Below are 19320 nucleotides of genomic sequence, written 5' to 3'. Positions count from 1 at the left end.
ATGCAAAATTAAATAAATGAGAATACGTGTTTAATGATTTTAAACAACCATAAATAAATAAAAACAGTTAAGGACGTTTACAACAAAACGATTTTTTGTTTAACCTTTATTTTGTTTTGAAGATATTATTATATATTAAAGTTTAATTACGTTCTTTTGTTGAACAATCATTATGTTTATTCAGCATATAAAAGTCAATGTAACTGTTCAGTGGCTGAATAAATAAAACGAGGCTATAAGAAAAAGGCTGTACAAGCACTGATACACAATGCATACATGTATGAATAGGTCCTGGTGGAAAGTTAAACAAAGCAGAAGTTATTTTTAGTTTTCCTGATGGGCTCTGATTTAATCAGATAAGTAGTTCATCAATGTCGAGAGAAAGCTTCACAATACGTATAGAGTGTGTTTGTTTGACTAATAAGGTCGCATCCATGTTATTTTCGCTTGAAATATGTGTCCAGTACTTAGGTTCATTACAGGGGCCTTTTCAAAAATTTGGAATGCATTTAAGTTTGTCATTAAATGTTTTATATCGATACATGTTAACATTGTGTCTAAAAGGCTCCAGTACAAAAAAAAAAAACAAGAATGAAATTAAAGAGAGAAAAAAATGTAACGCTCAACAATCGCTTAGACCACTCGGCAATCCGTGCTCATACAATTCTTGATGTTTTTTATACTTTATATATAAGCAATCCTCATAGTATCATAACATATAACGACAACAACAGAACTCTCCAAGTTATTCATTCGTTTCGTGTTGCAACGCTTTGTAATTTTCAGGTTTTTAAATCGTCAAAATATGTATATAATGCTTATGTTTGAGCTTGCTTAATGTTCAGTATTACTGTTTGCTCACAAATATCATAACTACAACGAAAATGTTCGAATCTGAAACAATTTAATTTTGTTTAATTTGATCAATTTACCAAAACGTGAAAAGGCCCCTTTAAATAGCATATTATTAGAGCATTGCATAAGAGAAAACATGAAATTCACGTGATAAAACGTGCAATATCAAATAACAACTTTCAAATTGTACGGGTGTTTGGTTAAACATAAATAAAAGTATAGCCTGTTTATCACGATTTTATTATTTGATCAAATTTTGATTACCTACCTGTAAATACAAGGGTCAGTCAACCACACATCTTTGAAATTTGTCTAAGGATGAAAAATGATGAAATAGTATATGATTTATAATTACACTATTTGTAGCGTACATTGACAATTTATGTAATACAAACTATTACATTTAAGTCGGCTTGTCAAAATAAAAAACGATGTACGGAAAATGCTGCAAATAATGCATTTCAAGTGCTACTTTTATATTATACATGAAGAAGAGTCTTATTTAGCCGAACTTGCATTTGCTAGTATGTGCAAACGAGTGTTACTTTAAGAAAATACATCATTAATAATATCTGGTATAGATCATCCGATCTAATCTCATCAAAGTCTGTTCTGACGAGACATCAAAAAGTAAGATTATGACACATTATATATTTTACTCTATTGACAGAACTGACGTATTCAAGGATCTCATCTATAATTCATTTCCAGACTTACTTAATGCATGATAGATGGCTTCCTCTCAAATCCATTACATACTTTGGACGAAGTGTCATTCTTTCGGTGATAGAAAAGCAGATAAATTTGTGATTTTTACAAGATTGTCAAAACATCGATTGACGTTTCGACTCAGCCTTTGAGAAGAACAGATATAAACCACGGCCGTAAATCACGGGCGCCACCTATTTTTTGAGATGCATAAATAAATGAGCCAATGCAACTTCCTAGGTGGCGTTCATGCACAGATGTAACGGATAATTTTACAGCGTGATTACATGTTATTTTTTCAACATATTCGCACTATTTTATAAAATCGTCCAATTTAGTGCGATTCAGCGAAGATTATTTCATCCAAGAATGTACAGGAACATAAAATTACAAATTTGGAAACGTGAGTACCTTTTATAGTTCTTGCATGGTAGAATTCGTTAAAGCAAACTGATGTCTTTTACCTGTGCGACGAGCACATTCCCGGCAAGTTAAATCGCTCATTGCATAAAACGATTGCTTTGAACATGTAATTGTTAATGCTTGCACAAACATCGGCTTCTAGCCGATCTAATAAATAAATTTGCATTTTTTAAGGAGTTGGCGCTAAGAATAGGAGGTGGCGCCAATACACATTCATAGCTATTTTGAAAGTGACCGTTAGAGTTATGGTTCCTTTTATGTTTACAGGACTGATATTTATTTGTGTACGTTGACTACTTAAGCACACTTGAGGCGCGCGCGTGTTTAATTAGAAAAATAGTATTTTAATAATGCCTTGATGGATTTAAACGTTCGTCTCTGTAAGATAAAAACATATAACATGTATTATACAAAACAATTGACAGACAAAGACCGAGCTTTCTTCATTTTGTTTTTAGTTGATAGGGGAAAACAGCATATATAAGCCTAATTAAGATTCGTTAAGCTTGGCTTTTGGTAAATTAAGAATTTTGATTAAATGAACACAAATCATCGTTTCAGAAAAAGTATTATCTTATATGTATTTCGTGAATTATAATGTATACACAAATGGCAGTCCATGAACTATTTTGATAATGTTGTAGATTTGGTAAGTGGTTTTATGTTTTGTTGAGGTGGTGTCTTATTAATTGAGTTGATAACTTGTATGTTTAAAAAACTACATTTTATTTATTATAGAATGTGTTTAAGTACTGTAAAGATTTGTGCATTCGTATGTACGTTGAAAAATAAAGTATATATAACACATATCATTATCTATCAAATGTACATTATGTGATGATGTCATTGCGATACGACTATACATTGATACATCGTGAATTGGCGCCACCTCTTATCATAAGCGCCATCTCCTTAGCATTGGCTCCATCTCTTATGGAAAAATGCAAAATAATTTATTACGTCGACAACAGGCCGATATTGTTGTGCATGTAGCATCATATATATGTTGTACGCATTCGTTTGATGTCTTTAGCGATTTAATTGTGTGGACATTTGCTCGTTACACAGGAAACACTCATCGAAATGCTTGTTAAAACTCAATCTTTGTAACTCGAATAGATATAATTAATTTAAATGTTATGATTCTTTAGTCTGAAGATAAAACTAAAGAAGTGAGTTGGCTTACAATGAATTTCAGTTAATCGTAAGCCAATTGTTTAACGCGGTCGTAAATCTTAGGCGCCACCTCTTTTGAGTGCTGCATAAAAACACGAACCAATGCTTCTTACATGGTGGCGCTATTAGCCCAAAGTGTTTAGAATTTTTACATTAGTTGTGTGCATGAGTATTTTTTAACGTTGTGATTTTCACTTCCAACGCTCTTTAAAAATCGAACAATTTAATACGATTAAGTGAGGATCGATTAATCTAAACATGTACAGAAACATATGATCATATCGTATTTCGATATATGTGAGCGTTTATAAATTGCTCTAGAAGCATTTTAAATGTGCTGATTTTGCTTTTGATGAAAGAAAATGTGCCATTTATGCGTCTCTAAAAAGAGCAGGCGCCAGAGATTAACGACCGTGTTTGATAAGAATGTTCTTAAATATCGGTTTGTATAGCTAACACTTATTTAGTATCAAAACATATGTGAATCTTTTGCGAACATAACGTTTTACAAAACAGAAGTAGTTCTTATAACCATTCATTTAAAAACAAACTGAAAATGTGTTTTTTAAAGGAAAATTGATTCAATGTCCATTATTTCTTCATAAATCAATGGAACGAACTAAACTCAAACTTAGGCATTCGTATTTGGTACGTGGTTACTGTCAATATTTATAGAATTGAGTGTAAGAGAAATCTGAAGTTTTATTTTCACGGTTATTATACAGACAAAAAACTCCAAAAAAAGATAAAGGACGAACTTTGCTCCAAAGCTTTATACAAAATGACACGACTAGATAATTTAATGAGCTTACACAAGAGCGTTTATGCTAAACAGTAATTCAATATATATATAACCGAAAATATGTAGTATATCATAAGTGATTGTACGAAACCGGTGTTAGCAATATCGAGCGCGAATAATTTGTGTGTGCTTGACTTTGCTATAATCATTTGAACTGTTCAAGCTTCACAATCAATAATTTATGAGATAACAAATGCATTATTACAAGCAAGAAATGTGAACGTATTCAACAGGACAGCTATACAGTTTCAAATATGAACGTGTACATTTAAACTTTCCGTGACGCCCATTTACGTTGAAAATTCATTGGAGCAAAGTAACGTACCGCGATTGGTCAGTAAAACGCGCACAAAACTGTGTTGCATATCGCTCCATTGGTGCAAAAAGGCATCATGTGCCTTCTAATTTCAATGTCACATGGTACATTTTGCAACAAGGGGGCAATTTGGTCACTTAAAATTATTTTCTATGGTTTTATGTGTTTCTCTTCATAACACCAATCACAAGATCGTGAAACTTTTTAGAAACTGTTGAAATCATCAATTGAATGAAATTATTCTCGGTTTGATAAATACGGTATAGTATGGTTTATTACGTGTTATTTAGAAGAGAGATTATGGTAATGGTTTAGCGCGAATAATGCACGGGTTTTGTGTGCATGTTTTAGCGCGAAAGCGCACGAGTTTTTCGTTTTGGGGTATATATGATTTGCACATCTATTGAGTCGCCATTCGAGGGTGTATTTGACAGGCAAACGTTATGGAACAATAAAACGAAAGGGTGATAAAGTAGTTTAGGCGTTCATTTGCGAAATACATAGTATTCGGAAGGAGATTTTCGATGAGAGGACTGATTCTCTGCTAGAAGCGGAATGGTGAGCTGGAACTTCGAACAAAGGTCAGACTTGTTGGTTCTGTTTATTGTAATAACACTGGCAACAACATTCCGATTGAAATTAACACAGGTTGTGTTCCTTGTTAACTTTTATGATAAGTATATTCAATAACATGCTCCATATCTTTATTTGTGCTGTTGTTTTTGTTTAGTTCCAACTATTCAGATACATCAATTGATTTGATTATTGGGTAAAAATGAAACTATTTAAGTTCAAAAAGAGGTCGCAAATGTAATGGTCTGGTAGGATTATATATAGGTAAGGCCACATAGTGTGTCACTCCAGGTTGTTTTGATAGCAGAGTTAGATCACTCTCCCTCATGTTTTTTACGAACACCTTGCTTTATTTTTATTGTTTTTAAGATATAACACCTTATATGGCAATACATGTGTTACAAGTTTGTGTATTAGTTCCAAACGTATAATTCAACAAACGATTAATAACAATTAACTGCCGTTTTCCTTATAATTCAGCACGATGGTTATGTGCGATATATGACGTGGTATGATAATGAGCGGATGAAAATTTATGCGAACATATCTTTAAACTATTCAGGTATTCCAATTGTGAATTAAGAATGTAACATCAAAAATCGATACATTACGGAAATATATATTCTATTCATCTATGAAACAGCTATAGAGACTTGTCTTATAAACTTTTTTCGAAACATGTTTGTGTTTTGCATATATTACATCTCGTTCGCTGGATATTGAATAAACAGTTTACATGTTATTGTTGTATACAATTAAATTTTTTCTCTAAATTGAATTAAAACATTAAGATTTATTATATTTTTCATAATAATTTAAGACGTTAAGTTTTCCCTGCAAGGTTGGTGTCACTAATGGTGCATGCATATGTGCTAATTAATTTACGATATTTTGGATAAACTGTGGTATAAATTTGGTTTGAAAAGAGCGTTGACAATAAGACTGTTGTTTTAAACTTAGTTGTTTTAAACTTAGATGAGAGGCATTTATCGGTTTTGTTTAATTTAGTTTCGTCATAGTTAAATGCATTTTTAAAGATTAGGTACTGTAATGATAACAAAAGTAGACCGGATTTATTTGCAATATAAGTCATTTTGTTTTCGTGATAGTTTTTGTTCTTGTTTTGTGGCCTGTTGGCTTGATGTGTAAAGACATTTTGCTTTTATGGTGTTTGGCCGTTTTTTGAATGCCAGTTAACATGTGTAATTTGCTTATCGTTTTGGTGAAAGCCAGCTGACCAGATGTGGATAAACCCAGTTAGCGCGTGTAGTTTGTTAACCAAACTTGTTAAAACGTGCGTTTACATTTACATTTTTGCTTTTATTTAATGTTAAGATTGTACTGTTCGAAGGATATTATATATATTGGAGAACATTAAATGTATGTTATTAAGGGCCAGATTGGCTTATGTAAATTAACCGGTTGGCTTGGGTTGTCCGTTGACAGTTTGTTGAAAGCAGATTTTTTCAGATGCGTATAAGCCAGTTTGCTTGCGTGTCAGTTCACTAAACTGTCTCAAAACACATGTTGAAATTGCATTAACACATGTTTGCGAAGTTTATTTTTTCAGAAGCTGGACAGTTCGAAGAATAAATAATGAATAGTGTAACATTATAGTAAGAGGGCAGCTCGAAAGGTATACTAGTAATTTGTTTTTTTGTGTAATTATGTGTTAGAAAATAACTTGTTAAGATTAATAATGATGATTTTATTGATGATGATGATGTTATAAATGTTGATGATGATGCTACGTTATTGATGAGGAGGAGGAATAGTTGACAGTATTTTGTGAATGGATAATACTACATTAACGAATTTTGAGTGAATGAAATTATTTTAGGTTTGATAAATACCGAATGATGTTGGTCTATACATATTATTTAGAAGAGAAAGAGAGTATGGTTATGGTTTAGCACGTAAAAATGAATGAGATTCTAGGTTTTGCGTTTAATTGAACAAAAACAAGTAACGGTTCAGCAACAGGGATTATTCTCAGATTGTACATGTATTCCTTTTAGCGTCACAGAAATTCAACTTTGCATCAATACCGGTTTTCTTTGAGATTTTTGATGGGTTAAAATTCCAAAAATTGACGAGTTTTGCATCTGACCAAGTACCTATAGCTTTGTATTTGAGTGTGTTAAGCATTTTGTTGTTTTCAAATTAGTAAATCAAAATTGATACGGTGTTCTAGTATATCAATTGAGCTTATGCTATTGCCATGGAAATTTGAGCCAGGGTTCGATCAGTAGCTTAAAGTATGTCTGTGTTGGTGAATTGAACCTTAAAACAAATGTCAAGTCGGTAGTTTTAATTTTAAGAGCAGAACATACGTATTGATTGTGAGAACATTAGTAAAATGTGTTTGGTATTTGTGCATGTCTCTTGTGGTAATTGGACCAAGTTGTTTAAGGCCAATTGGCCTGATTTTGAAAGCCAGTTGGCTTGTATGGTCAGTTGACCGTTTTTAAAGCCAGTCTATATGATGTGTGAAAGCCTGTTGGCTTGTGTTGTCAGGTTACCGAACTTTCTTAGAACGAAAGTCTCATAGAATTAACAATATTTGCAAGTTTATTTTTTGCAATGCAGTAACTGGACAGTTCGAATAGTATATTAAGTATTGAAGAACATAAAGGTATGGTTTATGTAGTATGTTATTATTATTACTAGGATTATTTTGATGTATTTTATTTGGGTGCATTCGGAGAATTGCAAAGCCGGTAGTTAAAAAAGAGCCTATTACATCAGATATATTAAAGAAATTTTATCACACTTTTGTTTCTGAGAGCGATTGTTCTTTGGGGTATTTAAGAGACGTTACAATCTTTTTCTTATCTTATGCTGGTTTTTTAGGATAAGTGAAATTGTGTCTGTTAAAAGATCAGATGTTGTATTTTTAGATACGCATTGTGATATTAAAAGTTGAAAAGTCAAAAACGGACATTTTAAGAGAGGGTAATACTGTTATGATTGCAAAAACTAATACAGACACATGTCCTGTGAAATTGTTTGAAAAGTATTTGTGTGTTGCAGATATTGCAAGTTCATCTACTGATTATGTGTTTAGACCAGTTTATTTGTGTAATGTTAAACACTGTTTCAAATTGATTTCTAATAATAAGCATAAGTTATTCTACTATAAATGATAGTTTTAAGAAGAAGTTAAGTCTATTGGGTTATGTTTTTTCTAAATATGGACTTCATTCTTTTCGTGCTGGTGGAGCATCTATAAGTGCCAATAATAAGACTGTGGATAGACTTTGGCAAAGACATGGTAGATGAAAAAGTGTTTCCACTAAGAACGGATATGTTAAAGATTCTTTGAAAGACAGATTATCGGTGTCGCTAAATTTAGATTTGTGAAAAGTCATTATTAATGTATGTGTGATTTGAAATGTATGATGTGTTGTTCGTAGCACATTTAAAGACACTATAATATATTATTATATAAATGGTTTGGAATTGCTTTTGAGTATTATTAAGTTCTGTGTTTGTTTTGTGTGTATGTTCCTTGTGGTCATTGGACCAATTTGTTTACGGCCATTTGGCCTCATTTGGTAAGCCAGTTGGCTTGTATGGTCAGTTGACCGTTTTTTAAGGCAAGTTGATCTGATGTGTGAAAGCCGGTTGGCTTTTGTGAGTTGACCTTATTTTCTTAAAAAGCATGTTCACATGGAATTAACCATCTTTGCAAGTTTATTTTTTGCAGTGCAAGAACTGGACAGTACGAATGGTATATTAAGTATTGGAGAACATAAAGGTATGGTTTATGTAGTATGTTATTATTATTATAAGGATTATGATTATGATATTTTTTATTTCCGTTTTAATGTTTATCATTAATTTTGTAAATATTGTTTTATTATATCTGTTTAATTCTCTTGTGCATTATTCGATTGGTCATTTGACCGTTTGTGAAGGCCAGAGTGTGCCTGATGTTGATTAGCCGTTTGGCTTGTGTGGTCATTTGACTGTTTGTGAAGGCCAGAGTGTGCCTGATGTTGATTAGCCAGTTGGCTTGTGTGGTCATTTGACCGTTTGTAAAGGCCAGAGTGTGCCTGATGTTGATAAGCCAGTTAGCTTGTGTGGTCAGTTGACCGTTGTTGAAGGCCATAGTGTGCCTATTTTGATTAAATTATTGTTATTGCTTTTACAAATGTTTGTAATTGTATCTTTTCAGTTAAAACACAGTTCGAGAGGTATATAACGCGGTGGAGAATATTTGGGTATTCATTTTATGTTTTATTTGTATTTCATATTATTTGTATTCTCTCTTTGTTTTATTCGAAAGTCCTGTCAAATACAAGCACTCACTCCTATTTTGTCTTTGGTTTATTATTTGTATGATAATGATAATGATGATGATATGGGTTATAAAGATGATGAGATTTTAATAGTATTTTGAGAATAGAGAATAATAAATTTACTCATTACTATGAGTAAATGAAATTATTCTCGGTTTGATAAATACGGTATAGTATGGTTTATTACGTGTTATTTAGAAGAGAGATTATGGTAATGGTTTAGCGCGAATAATGCACGGGTTTTGTGTGCATGTTTTAGCGCGAAAGCGCACGAGTTTTTCGTTTTGGGGTATATATTATTTGCACATCTATTGAGTCGCCATTCGAGGGTGTATTTGACAGGCAAACGTTATGGAACAATAAAACGAAAGGGTGATTACCCCGCCCGCCCGCCCTTTATGAGCAAATGTATGGTTAAATAATTGGTTACATTGCTTTTATGTTTATAATTTTGCAATTATAACGTCTATATTTAGTATATTTTCAGTTCGGATTTTATTCCATGTGAGATGGGATTTTAACACAAACCGATTCCTTTACTGGGAAAGACGATGGGTGTATTTTCATTTAAGTCTGAAGCAGCTAAGTTTTCTTGATTATTTTGACTCATTTTTTACTTAATATTGTGTTTGAATGAGGTTTTTTTAAGTTATGGGTGTCATGTTTTTCGAGACTCTCACTTCCTGGAGATAGTACCTCCAGCATATTTATTGAAATATTGGTATGTTTAAATTTCAGTGTTATTTTTTGTTGTCTTTCGTAATGAACGTTTAATTTTAAAGACATTCTTATTGTACGATTACTTAATATTTTCATTTTGGTGTTACTGGTTAGATGTTGAAGTCGGTTTAATATAGCTGTTCGTCATATGCATTTATATATTTCTCGGAATACTTATGATTTATCAACATTCTTTTAAGGTGCTTTATGGATTTTATGGTTTGAGTGATTTGTTTGTTTTTATGTTGATGTCCGGGGTGTGTGCGGGATGCTTTTGATGTTTGTTTGTTATGTTAATTTGCGCAATGAAATTCATAATGTTTTAATTACATTTTTTACTAAATAATACTTAATGTTTACAGTATAATAATAGCTGCTTATTTGTAGATTTCTCTAAAATTAGAGGTTTCGGGAGGTGATGAAGGCACCTAGACACCGGTCTCGAGCCATGGGTCCTCATACGTCCCCCTGCCATTAAAAGAAAAAATAAGAAAACAAAAATGGCAGTAGGGTTGCGTATCCCGCTCGCGGTTTTACCTGAATCGTTTATTACTACTGATTATTGTATGGGGTGTACGTGAAGTCATGTACACTTCTCTTGATTGGTGGTGATGGATGAATCTTGCAGATATTAGCAGCTTCTTTGAACAAATTAATGTTTCACAATTGTTAATTTATAATATTTAAGCAAGTTAGCGTGATTGATGGGCATTGGGGGCGTCCTGTGTGCACTTTGGGCATCGGCCGGGATCAGTTTATTCAAACAGTAACACTTTATTTGAGATATATACATGACGTCTAATTGTTATGAATAAATTTGCATTTTTTCACATGACACATGTGCATGTGAAGAATTCATAATTACATGCCCTACAGCATTTAAATAGTATCGTTTCAGTTCTTTATACACCTGAACAAAGATGTTACACAGTTTCCAGTCGTCTCGAGGCTCATCAATTGAGCGGTGCCGTTGAGGTCTATATCCATTGCACATACAACACATACGGGCGTCAGAAGAATTGTTTTTTGCATTTATATGTTGAAAGTCCTGTCAAATACAAGCACTCACTCCTATTTTGTCTTTGGTTTATTATTTGTATGATAATGATAATGATGATGATATGGGTTATAAAGATGATGAGATTTTAATAGTATTTTGAGAATAGAGAATAATAAATTTACTCATTACTATGAGTAATTGTTTTTATAAAGTGATAATGTTAACAACTTTCGAAAGATGAAATATATACCTTCGATGGATATTCGCAAATCGGATATTAATATATCCTCATTTAAATAAAAATAAATATTACAAAACGCATATAAAGCACTTTGATCATGATTTTTTATCTTTTTGAAATCCAATGACCCGCAATCAGAAACTGCTGAATGTTGATGTTTTTACATGGTATAATAAAAATATATTCGTACTTAACTGAAGTTTTTTTACTTGAAATTATAAACATACAAGTCTACCAATTTATCTTTTCAAACGAATTATAATCCTAATGATTGTCGGATGTCCTTAAATTAGCTCATCGATGTCTAGACCATGCTTCCAAATACGACTTACAACCCTTTTATTGTCGCTCTGACTATGTATTCAGTACGTGGGGATGTTTCATAGCATATCAAGCACTCATGCTGTATTTAAGTTTCAATATATTATAATTAACTTGCTAAGTGATTGGATTTTTTGGTTTTACACAAACTATTTGATCATCTATTGTAACCTACATGTAAACACCAGGTCAGTCAACAAACCCCTTTGACATTTCATGAATTTAAAGATCAGCATTCAAGAAATTGCATACAGTTCATTGTTATATTATTTGTAGCGCAAACGGTATTTTAATAAAATAAAATATTTAAATGTAAAAATAAATGAACGGTCAACGAAAAATGCTGCAAAAGGCATTTTAAAAAATCGCTTTATTTGATGCATAAAAACATGTTTCATGTTACCGAAGGTTTACCTACCAAAATGTTCATACCATTCCTTTAAGAAAATACAATGTCTAGTATGTAATAATCAATTTTAATTGCATCAAATTATTTTAATAAGGTTACAAATGCAACAATTATGATACATATTATATTTTACTATAAAGACATGAAATTATACATTACATTATATATGACCTAATTACCAATTACTCAAATTAAATACCATTTATATAACGCCATGCAGGACGCAGTGTTTGTTTTGGTAATAATATAACACTACATCAGTCTTTGGGAAAGCACGAAGGAAGTTAAAAGGTGATCTTTATAAGATTCTAGAAGCCTTGACTTACGTCAGAAAATTGTGTTATGCTTAGATGGATGTGTTGTTAATCTTAATTGACTTCGGTATTTGAGCAAGAGAAAATGAGATTAACTTGATATCAGTTCACTATAGTCGAATCCTTGACTGACATCAGAATGTTTTATGCAGAGACATACCTATACATGTTTATGTTAATAAAAGACACATGATACATTATTTCGGACAGACTAGTTTCACTATTGAAACATATTTATATTACGAAACATTATTTTGTTTTGTAATTGAAGCTTGTTCATTTTTATTCGGTAATATCTGATCTGCCTGTCTGAAGATGAAAGCAAAGAAGTGTATTGGTTTACAATGTAAGCTAGTATTTATTCAAACATTAAAAATATAACTTTTCCACACGTCGAAAAGTGAAATCGTGTAATGAATTATATTATATAGGTTTAGTTGTGTATCTGTGAAAAACAATTTAATACTAACTTAATCCCAACAAATAGTTGGTACATGATAAGCTGTAAATCATGTGGCTGATCATTTTAATTTTGTGAAGAGAAACGTGTTCAATTTATACACCTCGAACCAGCTGTGGCGCCAGGGATGAACGGTCGAAACATTCAAAAATGCGTATTATTCTTTTAATTCCCAACTGAAATCGTAGGACGTCAATTTCCCTTTCACTTCATTGACATGATTTCGCTTGAGAAACTCTTCCATGACATGATAAAACAACTTGTCGAGTTGTTGACTAGGCACTGAACTATTGGATATGTTACGAAATATTCTACCCATATAGATCATTGTATGACATATCGATCTAACATAATAGCTTTAAATAATATGCTTTGTCGGACTCTTTGACACATATACAACACAAATGCTCTGATTCGTACATTAAAGTGTATTGGCAGTGTTGGTAGGGATGAAATGCATGTGGGTAAAGTGTAGTCCCGGATTAGCCTGTTGAGTCCGCATGGGCCAATCAGGGACGACACTTTCCGCATTTATAATATTTTTCGTGTAAAGAAAATCTCTTGTTAGCAAAAATCAATTTTATGCGGAAAGGGTTGTCCCTGATCTGCTTGTGCGGACTGCACAGGCTAATATGGGACGACAATTTACGCGCACGCATTAAATTCCTTTTTTCACAGAGCACAGCCCATATCATTGAAATGGTTTGTTGCCACTGCTAATGATCATGAGGTACACTATTCTGACTAAATCTCGGCCAGGTATAAATACAAATGTAACTAAAGGACAAGCTATTCACAGAATATACACGCGGACATCATTTATTTTGACACGGTATTTTGAAAACAGGGTATAAAGCATATTCACAAATAATCGCCCCAGGGTAGCATGTTCAGTCCGCACATTCCGCTTTCATGGAATATTTCATTTAAACGGAGTTTCCTCACAACATCAACACAAGCATAGTTAAGGCGGAAAGAGTCATCCCAGATTAATCTGGCACGACACTCCACGCACAACAAAGAAGTCATGATTTCCCAGAGGGCGGCTATTCATCGCTGAACACGCTGTTCACAGAAACTGCGAAATAAAAACAAATGAAAAGCATCCAACAGTGTCTATTGACATCAATCTATGGTACATAGTGACGCTTCTAGATTGGTCAAGGCATCTTTTTAATATTACTTTTGCATTTTAATTTAATGATGAATAAGAAAAGAACTGCTGACCATATACGTAAACATGTTAAAACAACGTGTCATGAAACCGTTCATCCAAATAAGAAGAGAACGTTTTCATTATAAAGGGGAACGTTTGAACAAATGGAAATATATTTCTAGTTTTTATCATGTTTATGTTGCCCTCTCACCGATGTCAATAACAACGGTAATTTATCGAAACAAACGCAAATATTGTATAGCTGTTAAAGACGACATTCGTCCGAAATTGCTGTACGTATTCGTGATATTTTCCAATAAGAACAATGTCCTTCCAAATCAATATGAAACTGATGTTGGTAATAAATATCGTAATAAAGATCCGGGAACTCATTTTTGATAAAGAATTGTCAATAATTACGTCTTCCTTTATACTTAAGTATGCGAACGGGAATTAGTGATCAGAATCATATCGTATAAAGACCATGAAGAATGTTTTCCGTAAAATAACAGAGAGAATAACGGCTGTGTTTATGTCTGAATCGATGGCAGGACTGACGTATATATATTCTTAGTGCGCCGTCCTTTTTATTTAAAACGTTTTTGTTTCTTTTTATAGTTTCGTTTTCAATCACGTTTCTTTTATTAATAAGATTACAATATTACAATATATTGCACTTACCAGTTTAATTTGATAGTTCATGTATTATGTGACATGCAGAAAACTGATAATCCAATATAAAAATTTAAAACAAAGATATGAAACACAAATTATCATTGTAGTAAATTTAGCACATCAACTTAATCCACTTATGCCTAGTGTCTAGAAAAAAGGCCTTGGCAAACAGCGTAGACCCAGATGAGACGCCGCATGATGCGGCGTCTCATCAGGGTCTGCGCTGTTTGCTTAAAGGAATTTCTATTAGAAATATTCTAAATATAGAAATAAATATACTAGACATCCCTAATTTTGGAAATAAATTGATCCAATATAGCAGGATGGGAGAGTCCACTAGGCATAAATGGGTTAAGATAGTACAGACTTATTATGTTCTCATGTAATTATCTAGGGAATCACACTTATGGTTCAACACAATTTAACTATTTTTACTTGAACTAAATTATAATGTCTAGGTCAAAGTGAAACTTTAGCTGCATCAGCAGGAGAAAAATCGGATGATAGATGAACGCATTTTATGTATGAAAACTGACTCATTGAAAAAATCGCATATTGCACGAAAGCAATAGATTCAGAAAATAAACATCACATAAACAACAATTACAAAGACATATTAACAACAACAAAAACACGGATATGTATGGAAACGTATATGGTACACCCTGATACTGTGATGATGTCAACATTCTATGACGGCATGATATGAAAAAGGTGGCATGTCGTCAAAAATAACTCATCATGTCGACTAAAACATCGATGGCAAGTCAATTCAAAAGAGCATGACGCCTAAAATTATGTTGATTTGTCGACATAAGATATGTTGTCAAGACGTAAACAATCCGCATGTTGGAATAAGAGCCTAAATCTCTGACAATATTTTATCCTTTAGCCGTTTTGTAAATTTAACTATTTCTCTGTTGTTTACTGTATGACGGCATATATCTTGATGACTTGCAAGTAACAAAATGTTGACATGGCGATATAACTGAAGGAGTCGATATAATTAATGTGGACAAATGGTGTTGTTTAAAAATTATGGAATCGTATATGGAACCCAAATAATATGGTCATTCCGGATTAGTTTATATCGACTTACTGTGAAATAACATGGTATGTCGTCATAGTTTTGGGTCTCAAAATCTGTGTTAGGGTTTCAAAAAATGCTCATAACTTCTATGTCACTTCAGATATAACCTTCATATTTGGTAAGCATGTGCATATGGACAAGACCTTACCATACGCACACAATGTTTGACCCCTTTTACCTTGACCTTGAACTTAGGGTCCGCATTTAGGTTTCAAAATCAGCGTTCAGGTTTCGAAAAATGCTCATAACTTCTATCAAAGCTTTTTTTTTTGGGGGTGGGGGGGGGGGGGGCATATGTCATCCTATGGAGACAGCTCTTCTTTTCCAACTTTCACCATTTCTATAACTCTCAAAACATTTGAATGAAAGTACAAAACACTGTTATTCATGTCAATGTAATCATTCTGATTCGATGAGTTATTGCCCATAATGTTTGTATGTCTGCACTCAGCAGTCACTAATTGAATTTGTATAAAAAATATAGAAGTACCAAGATGTGCGTACGGTCACATATGTATATATGTAAATGCATACGTACGTACGTACGTACTAATTGAATTTGTATTAAAAAATATAGAAGTACCAAGATGCGCGTACGGTCACATATGTATATATGTAAATACGTATACGTACGTACATACATACATACATACGCATGCATGCATGCATGCATACATACATACATACATACATACATACATGCACTCACGCACGTACGCACGCAAACACGTACACACACGCACGCGTGTGCGCTCGCACACACACGCACAAACACACACACACATATAGGTATCTTTCCGGGGACCTGGACTTTAACATGGTTTTTGAGGACTTTATTAAAACGTTGTACTTTTTCTATTGCAAAATAAATAAATACGCAGATAAAGGTGGAAAAGAAGAATTTTTATTAAAAAATATTATACACGATGTAGTTACCACAGAAAACACTTCGAGGACCTCTCTTGCTGAGCTACACTTACGAGGTCATCAAAGCGAGGACGTTCATTTGGATCGGTAAGTCTATGTCAATATTTAAATGTAAGAAATAACACTAAATGTCGAATAAATAGTATAATATAACAATATTGATCACCAATTTCAACATATAAACGTTTAATTTTTTGCTTTCAATGTGTGTTATCAAAACATTTCTTGAATTTCAACATTTTAGAAAAGAAAAACACTCGACCAGTAGCGGGATTACAACCGAATACATCCAGATCTGCAGGCAAGTACTCTACCACAGCATCATGGAGGACAAGTTGTTAAACACTATTAAAATAACGAATTTATACTACTCATACAAATCGGGAATGTGAAAAGGGTCTATTTATGACCAGTCATTCGATTTTTTATATTGTTTTTCTGATCAGAATGTTACACATGCAAAAAGTAATCGGTGGTTTAAATAGAAACTAAAGATTAATTGATAGAAGAAAAGCAATTACCATCTTAGCCCATGGAAGTGGTGAATTTTTTATTGTAAGACGCATTTGTAATGACATCTTTTTTCATTCTGACACTTTTTCTTGGTAACGTCTATTATCGTTATAAAACAAATACTTAGTAAACATGTATTACACGGTCAAATGTGTTAAATATAAATATATTTTTAGATCCAATACAATAGTACTTAAGTCAGTGCTGCAATAGAAAGCACTGTTGGGTGAGTTTTCATGGTGACTGTCGATCAACTGTCAATTTTTGGTAGACATTTCTATTCTATTTGCTTTCCGATTATGACCCATAAAGTCAGAAAATATACAAAGCAAAAAATAAAGTTATGGCAGCAAGAACCTGTTGATTTCATTTCATAAAAATAAATAAGTTCTATGCTTCAATGCACTGTTTTATTACACAAAACAGTGTTCAACACTAACGGGAGTTCGGTTGTCCGAGAATCCTGGAAATGAAACTCGGACTCCTTGTTTTGTGTCAAGGAAGTCCGTTGGACTACTGCAAAATCATCTTTGAATTATTAAAAAAATCCCTTCGTTTACTTATTTGTTTCGCAAAATCAGGATTTCTGCACAAAGGACATCTTACTCAGAATAGTCATCGTCGAAAACTGTCTATGAAAACTTTTAGTTGCATTTGTTTATGGTCACATTAAAATTGTAGTAATTTAATATTCACTTGTACATACTGCAGAAGGAAGTTTTTAATACCAAGTCATTACCGCACACTTCAACAACTGCGTGAGAACTGTAAGTGTTCATCTTAACAAGGAAGATTATAGACAGATGGTCTATTTGTAGTGTGAAGTGTCAAATCAAAACTAAGTGATGTCGGAAGCATAGACTATACTAGAACAATACCATCATTAGGACTATGCGCTTTAATCCTTTGTAAACCCTGTCTGGCCAGCAAGTTTGTTTTCAGAAGATGCATTGTGTATACTTATTAAGGTATTATTATGCTGAATCGACTTTTATTGTCCATTTTATATTGTTTATAAGCAACAACAAAAAAGAAATTTCATTTACCCGTTTTAGTCCAACGACTTTGATTGCAAATGACCCTAGTCTATTGAAAAAAAAAATCGCTAAATAAAAACCCTTTCGCCGTTCTCTAGCTAACACAGATGTACCTAGCAAGAGTCCTAATTAGATCAAATGAGCACAACTTGCTTACAGTGAGCTTTTGTGATACATTTTTCCCATTGTAAATCATAGTTTCTGCATTGTCCGTTGTACATTGTTAATACTCTAGAGATTATATTTATTTCGAATATTCACGATTTTTTTGTAAGAAGATTGGTCTGAATGACTATTGGGTAAATTAGTTTGAAATCGTTGAGGTCAACTGCCAGCTTCTGTAACAAGAAAAACTCAGCGGCAGGATTTTAATCGTCATATATCAGGATAATTGGGGTGTGGCGGGAGGGTAAATTTTGTGAAAAAATTGCCTGTACTTAGAATTGCCTTGGAAATAGGAAAGGGATGTGCTTTGGTTTGGGGAGACTACTGTTACAAACAATGGATATACAAAACAACTACAGTAGGTTGCTTCCCCTAGACAATGTAACTTTGCTCTAAAATAATTAAAGTTTATTGTTGAAATTAAATAAGCTGTATTATTTTAAGAAACAAATCTCCTTTCCAATGCCAGTTTATTAGTACAAATCCAAATTATAGAAGACAGAAGTATAAGAATGGCAGTTATTTGACCACAGTGCCTCTAATCATACCCCTATGAATATCAAGGTCAGACCTTGTCATTAGGAGTAAGACATTGTTTGGAAAAATCACAAAGCCCCGGGAACCAGATGATGTCACGTTTAGCTGAACCATTTCAAGATTAAATTACTTCTGCTGATTGTGTCTCCTCCATATTCAATATTCTCAATTGATCATACGTCTCCTCCATATAAAGTCTCCAAACTAAATAAGTCTCAAAAGTCTCAAAAACGAATCTCCAAAATAAATCTCCAAAGTGAATTTCCAAAATACGTCTCCAAATAAGTTAAGTCTCCAAAACAAGTCTCCATAATAAGTCTCCTTTATCCATTAATAGTAACAAAGTCTCCGCGGTCAGGCCGCCTGTTCCGAGCGACACTGAAGCAATTTGGTGTTAAATCAGGAGAGGCTGCCATTCATACATAATTGTATTTCTACGAACTATGCATTGTATAAATTGAGACAACTTCTGAAAGGAAAAGCAGCAAACTCCTGTTTAATGATTGCCACAGTTATCAAAATTCATTTGCATTTGAATAATTGTATCTCTGACACCATCCGATTTCCAGCAGCCTCGAATTGACGCTGGAACATTTAA

At 33.0% G+C, this 19320-nt stretch overlaps 1 long non-coding RNA gene across 1 annotated transcript; it reads left to right on the top strand.

The window, feature by feature from the left end:
- The first annotated feature begins 4516 nt into the window (after nucleotides 1-4516).
- LOC127871148 (uncharacterized) lies at nucleotides 4517-10951 on the top strand. Its single transcript, XR_008045163.1, has 2 exons — nucleotides 4517-8613; nucleotides 9034-10951. It is a non-coding gene; the product is annotated as an uncharacterized LOC127871148 (long non-coding RNA).
- The last annotated feature ends 8369 nt before the right edge of the window (nucleotides 10952-19320 follow it).

The sequence above is a fragment of the Dreissena polymorpha genome, chromosome 3 (genome assembly GCF_020536995.1).
Source record: "Dreissena polymorpha isolate Duluth1 chromosome 3, UMN_Dpol_1.0, whole genome shotgun sequence".
Lineage (NCBI taxonomy): Eukaryota > Metazoa > Mollusca > Bivalvia > Myida > Dreissenidae > Dreissena > Dreissena polymorpha.
This window is presented reverse-complemented; position numbering and strand designations above follow the sequence as displayed.